We start from the raw sequence: 12,776 nt of genomic DNA on the forward strand, positions 1-12,776 counted from the left end.
TGTTGAGCTCCACACTTGGGCATGGAGCCTACTTAAAAACAAGCAAACAAACCAACAAAAGAGGAACAGAAAGCCTAAATTCTGATATCAGTTCCATCACTATGTTGTATGGGACCTTAACCACTTTGTGCCTCAGTTTCTTCACGACAAAATGCTTCCCTCCTTATCTCACATGGTTGTGTGACGATGAAAGAGAATATAGGACAATTTATGTGAAACGTCTTTGAATAGCGTAAGTGCCAGATTTATGCCAAATCTATTTCTTGTAATCAGTGCATACCAGCAATCTAGCAGAGATGAGGCAGGAGGGAATGTGCTCACTGAGGGCCGGGATCAGGGAACTGCAGAGGTTTTCTGGAACATTAAGAAATGACAGCACCTGGGGGTGGAGATGTTGCATTTTATAACACTGCATTAAACAAACATTGCATTGAAACCGAAGTGCAACAATGTCCCTAAATTTCTCATTTCAAAGTACAGACTTAAATTCAAGGGTTTACTTGACTCTGCTAAAAGAATCTCCTCTCTAGCCAGAGGAAGCAGCCCCCCCACCTCAAATGCAAAGTCACTAAAGAAAATCCCAAAAGACTTGCAGGAATTTGTTAATTTAGATGTACCAGAAACTTGGGCATTGGGGACACTGTACTAAGGATGATGGAGTTCGCCCCTGATGTTTGCGAGCTAGAGCATCATTATATACTTCTATTATTTTAGTGATCTGATTAGCACACATCTAGACTAGATGCTGAAACCCTAGAAATCCCCCCGCATGATGCAATGGAAAGAATTCAAGGAGTCGGCCAGAGAAATACATTAGTGTAAATTTATCACATGCAACTTGCCTGTTCACTCCCTAATTATATCCTCTGAAAGGCCAGATGACTATCTCTTCCCTAAAAACTTGAGACAAATTATTGAGTTAAGCTCAAATATCTTTTTGCTGTTGTTGCTGAAAATCACGTAAAACTTTTGGAAGAGTTGGAGTAAGAATAACGCCAAAAATTCATATACCCTTTAACCAAATACATCTATTTTTAACATTTTACTTTCTTTGCTTTACGTTTGTGTGTGAGCTCTTTATGCGTGTGTGTGTGTACACATAATGTTTTTCTGAAATTGTTTAAAATAAGTTGCATACACATTGGCCCTTTACTGCTAAATGCCTCAGTGTATGTTTTCTTTTTATCTTTGAGAGAGAGAGAGAGAGACAGAGCATGAGCGGGGGAGGGGCAGAGAGAGAGAGAGAGGGAGACAGAATCAAAGCAGGCTCCAGGCTCCGAGCTGTCAGCACAGAGCCCGACACGGGGCTCGAACTCACAACCCGTGAGATCATGACCTGAGCCGAGGTCGGATGGGTAACCGACTGAGCCACCCAAGAGCCCCTTCACTGTGTATTTTCTTAGAACAGGAACATTCTCTTAGGTAACCACAGCACGGTTATGAACTTACGGGGGCCCCGGCGGCCACCCACGCGGAGGTGGGTTCGGGAATCGCCCGATGTGGCCCCGCCAGGCTGCGGGAAGAAGCGGGTCAGGTCCCGGGGAACAGGCGGCAGGCGTGGGGGCCGCCGCTCCGGCCCATCACCCGTGACGCAGCCCATCTCCCGCGCGCAGGGGTACGACCCGCACTGGTCCGGTCGGGAGGACCCCCAGCTTCCCTCCAGGGGGCGTCGGCCCGGCCTCGCCTCTCCGCGCCCAGCTGCCGGGGCCCTGAGCACACGGCGCTTCCCACGCAGGCGCGCGCGCATCCCTGCCGCCGTGCGGGACGCGCCGTTGCTGCGGGCCCCCGCGGCTGCCGCGAGCGGTACCCGCGGGCCTTTGCGGCAGGCGGTAGGTGCCGTGGTCACCGTCCTGCCGAGGGCTGTGGCCTCTGTGTCCCAGGACGTCATCGAGCCAGTCACGGAGACGGAGCCCAGGACGCCGGCCACGCACAGCATCGTCCCTTTGTCCTTGGCTGTGCGTGATGAGGCCCCGCCCTCCGTCTGCGAGCGGACGGACGCAGGCCGGGTCGGCTTCCCAGGGCTCTGCCTGTGTTGCCCAAGCGCTTCTCGTCCACGCCACTGCCCCCGGCTTCCGGACGGTCATGCGTCCACAGCAAGGCCACGAGCGGACCGGTGGCTGATGGCGCTGGGTGGAGAGGACCTTAGCACCACCGTTATCGTGCCCCACTACGATGCCTTCAGAGTGGCCCCTTGGCCGTCGCACGGCTGGGACTCCAATGAGAGTGGCGTCTCCCTGTTGCGAGAGCTCGCCCGCCCCTTCTCCAGGCTCTACACCAACAAGCGCACTCACACCGGGTACATGCAAAGCTTCCGTTCTTTTACTTCGGAGGAGCGAGTTCAACTACCGGGGAAGCGGGCACCCTTTGTCCTCTGCCTTTGTTCTCGAACACTGTGGCCCAAAGGGCCAGCCAGGACCTGTACGTGCCCAAGCCGCCTTGTGAGGGGAAACTGCGGCATGCCTTCCTCCTGGAGCTGGAGATAGTGGCTGCCGGTTCTGGGGCGCCGGTGCACAAGGTCTCCACGGTGTACAAGAGGGTCGACCTGGGGACATCCCGGCCTGAGAGCCGGAGTGCTTTGCGGTTCTCTGGGTGTCTGCCTTCACCCTGTCCCACCTGGAGAGCCACCTCATGGACCTGAGGGCCCAAGTTGAAAACTCTGACCCACAAGTTGAGGCTCCTCACAGAGGCCCTGGCCCGCGTCATCTACAACCTGGCCGGGAAGGAACCCCCCGAGACATGCCGATCTTCCCGGAGCGGATGATCCAGCAGGAGCAGTGGGACCGCGTGACGGGCTGGCTCACCAGCCAGCCCAGCCCGGCAACCAGCCACCCAGCTGGTAGACAAATTCTGCATGTTCCTCAGCACGCCAGCACGCCACCTGAGTTGCCACCTGGCGGGGGTGAAGCAGCACCGCATCAAGGCTGACGCGTGGGACCCCAAGTTTGTCTTCTGTGAGCAACTGAAGCAGGTGGTGAGAGCCTACAAGGTCAAGCCAGCCGTTTTCTCCACGCTCCTGGCCATCTGCATGGGCGCCTAGCTCGGGGTGGCCTCTACAACAGTCCTGGTGAGCAGGCGGGGCTCAGGTGGGAGCCAAGGTCCCTGTGCGAGGGTCACCTTGGTCAGGTCAGTCCTTGCCCCCCCCCATCCTGCCTAGAAGGTGGCCCCACAAGTGGCCCCCGGGCCTCACTCAAACCCTCCTGCTGTCCCCAGCACTACGACCTCCTGTACAAAACAGTTCAGGGACTGCTCTTGAAGGCCAAGATGCAGTGACATGGCCATCCACCAGCACGATGAGCTTTCCACCTGCCACCCCTCCCTGCCCCACAGCTGGCCGGGGGAACAGGGCTTCACCCCTTGCTGAGAAGCCCCAGCCCTGAACTACAGTTTTTCTGTATCGCTCTTGAGGACTTGGGGGATTCTCTTTTTTGTCCTTTGAACTCCCTTGGAAGAGCATTTGGTGGAAGTCCCGGAGCCAGGCCATGGACTTGGGAACAAGCCTGCAAATGGGCCCCCACTCCTGGAGGTGACCCCCTGGCCCTCGGGGCTTGTGAGCCGAGACGACAGAGGAAACGCGCCCAGTGCAGCCTCAGCGTCCCTCCTGCTGCATGCGAGGCTGACCAGGGACTGCAGGCTGAGGGTGGGGTCCACCTCGGGAGGCTCTGGGTCCGTCCTCCACCCTGCCCCAGTCGCCCTCTGGTGGCCGAGACAGCCTCTCCTCTTGTCCAAAGGAGGGCAGCACCAGCCTCCGGATGCCCAGTTCTGGCCTCTCCCTCGGAAGCCCTGTGTTCCCCCACCACCCTGGCCGGGACTGAGGGGAGCCAGCTCAGGGTGCAGCCTTGGATGCGTCTCCCCCGGGCCCCCGTGGGCGGCTGGTGCCCGGAACACCCAGCCGCCTTCCTGTCAGGCTCCGTGCACCGCTTGCCCTCTCCTGTGCTCCTCACTGCCTCTGCCCTCCTGCCACACCCCAGGGAGCTGGGGCCTGTCCCCCTGGGGATCTGGGTGACTTCGGAGTCCTTGGGACAGGAGGCAGCCCTAGAGGAGGCCCCCTGGCTCCTCCGCCCCTTACCTTGGTCTCTCTGGGCCTCAGTTTCCTTATCTTTAAAAAAGAGGAACATCCAGGCTGGGGGAGGAGTGAGAGTGTTTTCTGGAGGAGCCTCAACCGACCACAGGGCCGGCGGGGCTGCTCTTCCCAGGACCTCGGACCCAGGGAGGAAGGTCAGGGCCTGATCCCCACAGGTCAGGTGCCTTGCAAGGGAGGGGCGTGGGGAGAAGTTCCCGGGACCCTCAGATCGACCTCAGGGAGACCCAGGCGTTTCTTTCAGGTGTTGGCAATTCGTTAGCAATGTAATCAATTCGGTGTTTTGTGCTGGGAGGCCGGTCAGGAGGAGGGAGGAGGCACTCGGGCACCTGCCTCCTCTGCCCGAAGGAGCAGAGGGACTGGCTCCCTCCTGTCTGCCTCCTAGCCGGCCACTCCCCATCCAGAAACCAGCTCTCCACTCGCTGGAAGGGACAGGCTCCTGGAGGACTGCATCTCTGCCCCTGTCTTGGGCCTCCTGCCTTTGCCAAGTCAGACCCTCCCTGGCAGGGCTGGCATCCCGGACATTGGCCAGGCCAAGCCCAGGGAGGGGGCAGGCATGCCGGCCGCCGTTTCTCTTTCGTCTGTCCCCCCTTCTCTGTCCCACTGGGTGGCCTATCTCCCCCAGAGACTGTTTACTGAGTGCCCAGCCGGGTGGACCACCTCTGGGGCGCCGGATGCGGGGACCAGCATTGGCCATGCCTCCCCCTTCCTCCCCAGGGCGAGTTGTCAGGACTACTGACTGTTCAGAGCTCAGGCTGGTCGTGGGACGCAACTGGATGACCAGAAAATAAAGCCGTATCAAACAACAACAAAAAAACCCGTAACATGAACACAGAGCTTCGATCCAATCTAACTTCCATAGTTCAGTTTTGTTAATTGACCAGTAAGGCCCTGTGTAGCCCTTCTTTACCCTTGAGCACAGGATCCAGTCTAGGATCACACATCGTACTTGGTTGTCGTGTTTCTTTCGTCTCCTCTAATCTGAAACGCTGACACAGTCTTTCTTCTACGACATTGAGATTTTTGAAGAATACAGTCCTCCTTCCTTTTGGTTTAATGCTCCTCGTTTGGAGTTTGTCTACTTTTTCCTCATGTTTAGATTCATAGTATGCATTCCTGCTAGACAACTACATAATTGATGCTGTGTCCTTCTTAGAGCGTAATATTGGGAGGCCCGGGATGTCTGCCTGCTCCCTATGGGTGATGTAAATTTTGATCGGCCAATCGAGTTGTTTTCGGAGTTTTCCACTTTACAATTGCTATATTTTCTTCTAGAAACTAATAAGCAGTCTGTGGAGAGACATTTTAAGAACAATGCAAATATTCTGCCCCTCATCAAAATTTCCCCTTTGTTTTAGCATCAACTGATGATTTCCTGCCTAAACGAATCTTTGCTCTGGTGGTTGAAAAATGATGATTTTCCAACTCCAGTGCTTCCTCCACAGTTGATACTCATACCCTCTTATCAGCTTTATTAGCTGTTTTCTCGACGTAGGGATGCTGCGTGACATATTGTGGTCAAAATGAGCTTGCCCTCAATGGGGGTAATTAGGGGCCTGGGTTGCCAAAGACTTGATGAGGGCACGGACCCAACCTAGACACGGTGGGGGTGACTACTGGAATCCATGGCAGGACCTGTATAGTAATCAGAAATTATAATTCGCAAGGATCTTGGCATCGTATAATTGAGCAGGAGCCCTAGGACACAAAGAGAGCCTCCTATAACTCACAAAACTCCTGGTTTAGTGAATGAAAACCTGACTTGATCTACAACAATGCTGAGTCGCGATCTTTCTTTCATCCAATTACCAGATCTGACTGGATTTACAAGCTTAGGGCTTCGTAAATGAAAGGGAGGCCAGGTACCCTGGCGGAAGAGCCCCAACCATGTATGCATTTTTCTCCTCGCTTTCCCCCAGTGAACCTGCAGCCATTCTCCCTGGTGAAGGAGAAGGACCCCCAAATTTGAAGAATAGGAAATCCTAGCTCTGAGTTAAACACTAATTTCTGGACAGCCGGGACACTATAGCTACCAGTTATTGACTTCGTGGATCGGGATTGACAAGACATAAGTGCAGCTTTTGACCCTTGTCGGTCTCGCCATGGGCCCAGTGACACCACCAAAGCCAATCTAGTGGAAATCTCTTCAGTTCCTGAGGACATAAATGAAATGCATATCCTCAGCAAATGACAGAATTCTCACCTGGGCTCCGTGAGCCACAGAGACAGGGATTTTAAGACTGTTACAGAAGAGGGGCACCTGGGCGGCTCAGTCAGTTCAGCATCCAACTTTGGCTCAGGTCATGATCTCACGGTTCATGAGTTCGAGCCCCACATTGGGCTCCCTGCTGACAGCGCAGAGCCGGCTTCTGAGCCTCTGTCTCCCTCTCTCTCTGCCCCTCCCCTGCTCACATGCGTGTATGCTTTCCCTCTCAAAAATAAATAAGCATTAAAAAAAAGAGACTATTCCAGAAGAAAGGGCCAAGTAGAAACTTCTGGAGCTCCAGTCCCCTAACGAGAAAGCAGTACTACCTCCCTGGTAGAGAGAATGGCAGAGACAAGTGTTATCATCAATGACCTGAGAGATGTAGGAGTGATGATTTAATTCATATTTGGCTACTTTAAAAGGCAGGTGGGTCTCAAAGTGACCTCAGATTATCATTAATTGTATGTCAACTCTAATTGTGGCTACTGTTCCCGATATGATCTCATAAACCCTTGGCAAGTGGCATTGATCTAATGAAAGCGTTTTCTATATATGTCAGTCAGGCTGGGGCTGGGGTGAGGTGGGGTGAAGCACTCACCTCAGTCACAAAATGTAAGAGAATGTCAAAACACTCAGTAACCAAAATCAATAGCATTTTAACACACTATTTTAGAAAACTAAAATTGGTGCAAAAAAATCCACGACCTACAAAACACCAAATTTTAAATAGAGACAGAACTAACACCAACCGGAGAACACCAGAAGCAGAACACCCGTGTCTTGCCACAGTTGACATACCTCAGCTGTGTGCCGCTAATCTTCAGGGAATGTTGATCGTCTCGTCCTCCCACGGGACATCATTATGCTAGTCTACCATCGATGACATCATGTTGACTGAATCTGGAGAGCAAAAATTAACAGGTACCCCAGATGCTAGGAAATGGGTGATAATTCTCCAGAAAATACAAGGTTCTGCTGACACCTCGGGAAAATTTGGGGGAGGGAGGCCGGTATGTCCACTGATCTGGGACACACAGGATATCCTGTCCATTGGGAATGAAAAGCTGTTGCATCTCGGGCCCCCTACTATTTCACGGGCTTCAGTGGATGTCGGAGGGAACGTATCACATTGGATTGGTTGCTTCGTTCCATTTACTGGCCTACAAAGCTGTAACCCGCCATATTTGAGAAGGCCAAGGGCAAGAGATAGCGCTCCCTCTGGTCCACGCTGTAGCGGGAGTGGTTCTGCCACCTGGCCCTTGTCGTCCAGTAGCCCAAGTGGTACCAGATACATTTCTGGCAGATTGGGATTTTATGACAACGTGTGGAGAGTCCATACCAGTGAATCACGGCGAGAAATCCCTGGAGCTCAGGGAACAAACCTATGTTCTTTTAAGGAAGTAACTTTTCTCCTTTAAAGCCGTTTGCTGTCTCGCTTCTCCTTTCTGATCGGGATTGAGTTTCTAACATATATCTTCAAGTGACCACATAACCCAAACTGCCCGTCATAAATTGTGTGCTGAAAGCTACCTAGCTCTATAGCACGCAAACTCAGGTGTGCCCCGAGACATTTCATCTTCAGTGGAAGCTGTGTGTTTGCAACGTGGTTTGAACGGATTTTAAAAGTCCCAGCATACCCATTCCTACCATATAGCTATTGTTCCAGTGACTCACACCTACTACCTCACGGAGGGTTCAAGGCTTGTTTACAGCTGGCTCTGCATAGTATGCCTGCCACGAGCAGAAGTGAACTCTTCCAGAATTATAGCCCTGAGGGGTATCTCTGAGGGACAACAGGAAAGGAAAATGCTCCCAGTGGGCAGAACTTCAAGAAGTACTTCTGGTCCACTTTGCTTGCTTGGCCTTTAGGCCAGGATCTAGACTGGGAATTGGAAAACTGTTTTTTTCTAAATGTCCAGAAAGTATTTTCAGCTTTGTAGGCCACATCCGATCTCTGTCACAACTGCTCAACTCCACCCTTGCATTGCAAAAACAACCATAAATCGTATGGAAATATATGGATCTGGTTGTTTTCCAATAAAATTTTATTCACAAAACCAGGTAACAAACTGGAGTTTGCCAGATTCTCATCTATACCAATTCATTGGCAGAGGTTCATGGTTTCGGACGGTTATGGATTTGGAATCAAAAGTGGAGGATGAATAGCAAGTTTAACCTCTTAATTTGGGGTCCACAGACCCCTAAGTGGCCTGAAGATAGAACAATATAATATCATATAATGGTGGTTTCCTTAATAATCTTGTGTGTTTTATATGTTGCATTTTAAAATACTATTCCGAGGAGCCCCTGGGTGACTCAGTTGGTTAAGTGTCTGACTTCGGCTCAGGTCAGGACCTCACAGTTCATGACTTCAATCCCCGCGTCGGGCTCTGTGCTGACAGCTCGGAGCCTGGAGCCTGCTTCGGATCCTGTGTCTCCCTCTCTCTCTGCCCCTCCCCTGCTCACACTCTGTCTCTCTCAAAAATGAATAAACGTTAAAAAAAATTAAAAATACTATTCTGAGAAGGGGTCCATTAACTATACCAGACCTACCAAAGCCTTTGAAAGATGAACATGCTAAGAACTACTTAAAATGGGCCTAGACAGTGAGAATTTGCATGTCCCAAGTAGCATGCATCCCAAAAGGTCCTAGTCTCCGTTGCAGAGGAACGGTACCAGGAGGGTCAGGGAAAGCAAATCCAGAAATAGTTTCTTTTCTACTGAGGGAAATTGCCACCCCGCCCATAATGGAAGGGGTTTAATGCCATCAACCTGTCATAAGTTTATGACTAGTCACTTCAAAGTACAGTATTTGATGGGACACCTTGTTGGCTCAATTGGAAGAGCGTGCGACTCTTGACCCTGGGGTCATGAGTTCAAGCCCCACATTGGATGTAGAGATTACTTAAATAAAACGTTTTAAAAAGTACAATAGAGAACCCAGAAATGGACCCACAAGTGTATGGCCAGCTAATCTTCGACAAAGCAGGAAAGAATATCCAATGGAAAAAAACACTTCTTTAGCAAATGGTGCTGGGAAAACTGGACAGCGACATGCAGAAGAATGAACCTGGACCACTTGCTTACACCAGACACAGAAACAAACTCAAAATGGATGAAAGATCTAAATGTAAGACAGGAAACCATCAAAATCCTAGAGGAGAAAACAGGCAACAACCTCTTTGACCTTGGCCACAGCAACTCCTTAGTAGACATGACTCCAGAGGCAAGGGAAACAAAAGCAAAAATGAACTATTGGGACCTCATCAAGATAAGAAGCTTCTGCACAGCAAAGGAAACAATCCACAAAACTAAAAGGCAACTGACAGAATGGGAGAAGATATTTGCAGATGACATAGTGGATAAAGGCTTAGTACCCAAAATCTATAAAGAACTTATCAAACTCAACACCCAAAAAACAAATAATCCAGTGAAGAAATGGACAGAGGACATCGAATAGGCACTTTTCCAAAGAAGACATCCAGATGGCTAACAGACATGAAAAGATGCTCCACATCACTCATCATCAGGGAAACAAATCAAAACCACAATGAGACACCACCTCACACCTGTCAGAATAGCTAAAATGACCAACTCAGGAAACAACAGATGTTGGCAAGGATGCAGAGAAAGGAGAGCCCTTTTGCCCTGCTGGTCGGAATGCAAACTGATGTAGCCACTCCGGAAAACAGTATGGAGGTTCCTCAAAAAGTTAAAAATAAATCTACCCTATGACCCAGCAATTGCAGTATTAGGTATTTATCCACAGGATACAGGAGTGTTGATTCAAAGGGGGGCACATGCACCCCAATGTTTATAGCAGCACTATCAACAATAGCCAAATTATGGAAAAGAGCCCAAATGTCTATTGACTGATGAGTGGATAAAGAAGATGTGGTGTATATATACGATGGAATATTACTCGGCAATCAAAAAGAATGAAATCTTGCCATTTGCAACAACGTGGATGGAACTAGAGTGTATTATGCTAAGCGAAATATGTCAGAGAAAGACAAATATCACATGATTTCACTCATATGTGGAATTTAAGAAACAAAACAGATGAACATGGGGAAGGAAAGGGAAAATAGGATAAGATAAAAACAGAGAGGGAGGCAAACCATAAGAGCCTTCTAAATATAGAGAACAAACTGTGGGTTGATGGAGAGGAGGTGGGGGTGGGGGGATGGACTAAATGGGCGATGGACATTAAAGAGGGCACTTGTTGGGATGAGCACTGGGTGTTATATGTAAGTGAGGAATTGCTAAATTCTGTTCCTGAAACCAATACTATCCTATATGTTAACTAACTTGAAACAAACAACAAAAATAAGTACAGTACCTTATGAGGAGCTCCGAATTTGTTGCTTCTACTGATAAGTTGGGTTGAAATCCATGAGACTGACTGGTTTTATGTACATCATCACAGAAGCAAGAGGTCTCATAGATTGTTGGAAAGGTTTACTGAAGACTCAGTTATGGTACCACCTAGGAAATTAACACCCTGCATGGTTGGGACAATGTGCCACAGGATGTGAAATCACTCTGAAACAACCAACAGCACATAGATGATGCTTTTCCTCATGGTCAGAGTGCATGGGTCTGGGGTCCAGGGGCTGGAAAAGATTAGTGGCTCCTCTCGTGGATCATTAAACATAATTGACAAAGCTTTTGTTTCCCATATTTGCAACTTAAAAGTTGAGGACAGCAGTACCTGTGGTAGATCCTGCCAGTAATGATAACTTCATCAGCATCAAAAGCCCTGGCATCACATCACCAGATAATGGAAGAGTATAGACAAGACTATCTGAGAGCTGAGTATGAATAAGATTACGTTCTTGGGGATTCCAAGAAATAATGGGGTGAGGGTTGGTATAGAGGAGAACTGAAGACGCCACAAGACTTGATAGAAGCAAATCGAGAGAAATGCTGTGGGTGACTTATTCCGACCATATTGTGATTATTCAGACATAATAATGGTGGTTTTCTCCATGAAATCTGTGAATTTTACAGTCATACAAATTAAGGAACCATGACTTCACCATGACTTATGTTTTACAATTTATAATGCTGTTTTTGACAGTTTTACCTCTTTTAACTTTCAAGATTTTTTTGTGTCTCTGAGAAGGCAGATATATGCTCCTTTGTCCATATTATACCCACCTATACCTTTAAGATGAGAAGGAACAACCTCAGTCTTCCTCCTGTGTATCTCTTTCACTTAACTCAGTTCTGACACTATCTACGTGGAGACAGCATCACATCCCACAGGTTAAAGACTCAGTCCCACAAGTCACCTGTGCCTATGATCCATCCACTGTAAATCAGAGATTCCCACGACCCCCCTCCTCGGGTTCAATTAATTTGCTAGTGTGGTTCACAGAACTCAGGAAACCAGTTTACTTACCATTTACCAGTTTATTATAAAAGGATATGATAAAGGATACCGATGAACAGCCAGATGAAAAGATATATAAGGTAATGTCTGGAAGGGTCCCAAGCACAGGAGCTCCTGTCCCTATGGAGTTGGGGTGGGTCACTCTCCCGGTAGGTGGATGTGTTCATCATCCTGGAAGCTCTCTGAACCTCATACTTCTGAGATTTTAGGGAGGCTTCTTCATGAGGCATGATTGATCATTAACTCCATTTCCAGCCCCTCTCCCCTCTCTGGAGAATGAGTGGTGGGGCTGAAAATTCCAAGCTTCTGATCATGGCTCGGTGACCAGCTCCCATGCAAAAGCCCACCAAGAGTCATCCGTTCGAACAAAAAGGCACTTCTATCACCCAGGAAATTCCAAGGGATTAGGAAGTCTGTGTCAGGAACTGGGGTCAAAGACCAAATATTAGAACAAAAGAAGTTCCTGGTGCTCTTATCACTAAGGAAACTACAAGGATGTTAGGAGCCCTGTGTCAGGAACTGGGGACAGAGACCAATATATATTTTATCTATTATGTCGCAGTGAGTATGTCTCACGTTACTCCAGGCTGGTGTGGTCTGGGGTAGCATAGATTATAATACAATTTTGTGCTTACTTATATGTACTCTTGCGGGGTTCACCTTAACAAGATTCCTAGCTCCTTGAGGACAGCGTCTATATCTTATATCAGGTCTACTCAAGGTGTAGTCTGGGGACTATTTGTTATCAGACCATGCCTAGATAAGTTCAGGAATTAAGATTAAGCATTTAAAACTTTTATAGAAATTTGGGGCACCTGGGTGGCTCAGTCGGCTGAGCCTCTGACTCTTGATTTCAGGGCAGATCATGATCCCAGGGTCGTCGTACTGAGCCCCACGTTGGACTCTGCTCAGTGTGCACCTGCTTAAGATTCTCTCTCTCCTTTTCCCTCTCTCCCTCCCCCCGCTGCTGCTCTCCCCGACTCTCACCCTCTCTCTCTCTAAAAAGATTAAATAAAAATTTAAAAAATTTTGGGGCGCCTGGGTGGCTCAGTTGGTTGAGCGTCCGACTTCGGCTCAGGTCATGATCTCGCATT

The 12,776-nt window shown here is 49.3% G+C and overlaps 1 pseudogene; it reads left to right on the forward strand.

The window, feature by feature from the left end:
* Positions 1-1,439: 1,439 nt before the first annotated feature.
* Positions 1,440-4,020, forward strand: LOC123594459 (annotated as a pseudogene).
* The last annotated feature ends 8,756 nt before the right edge of the window (positions 4,021-12,776 follow it).

Source organism: Leopardus geoffroyi, chromosome X (genome assembly GCF_018350155.1).
Source record: "Leopardus geoffroyi isolate Oge1 chromosome X, O.geoffroyi_Oge1_pat1.0, whole genome shotgun sequence".
Lineage (NCBI taxonomy): Eukaryota > Metazoa > Chordata > Mammalia > Carnivora > Felidae > Leopardus > Leopardus geoffroyi.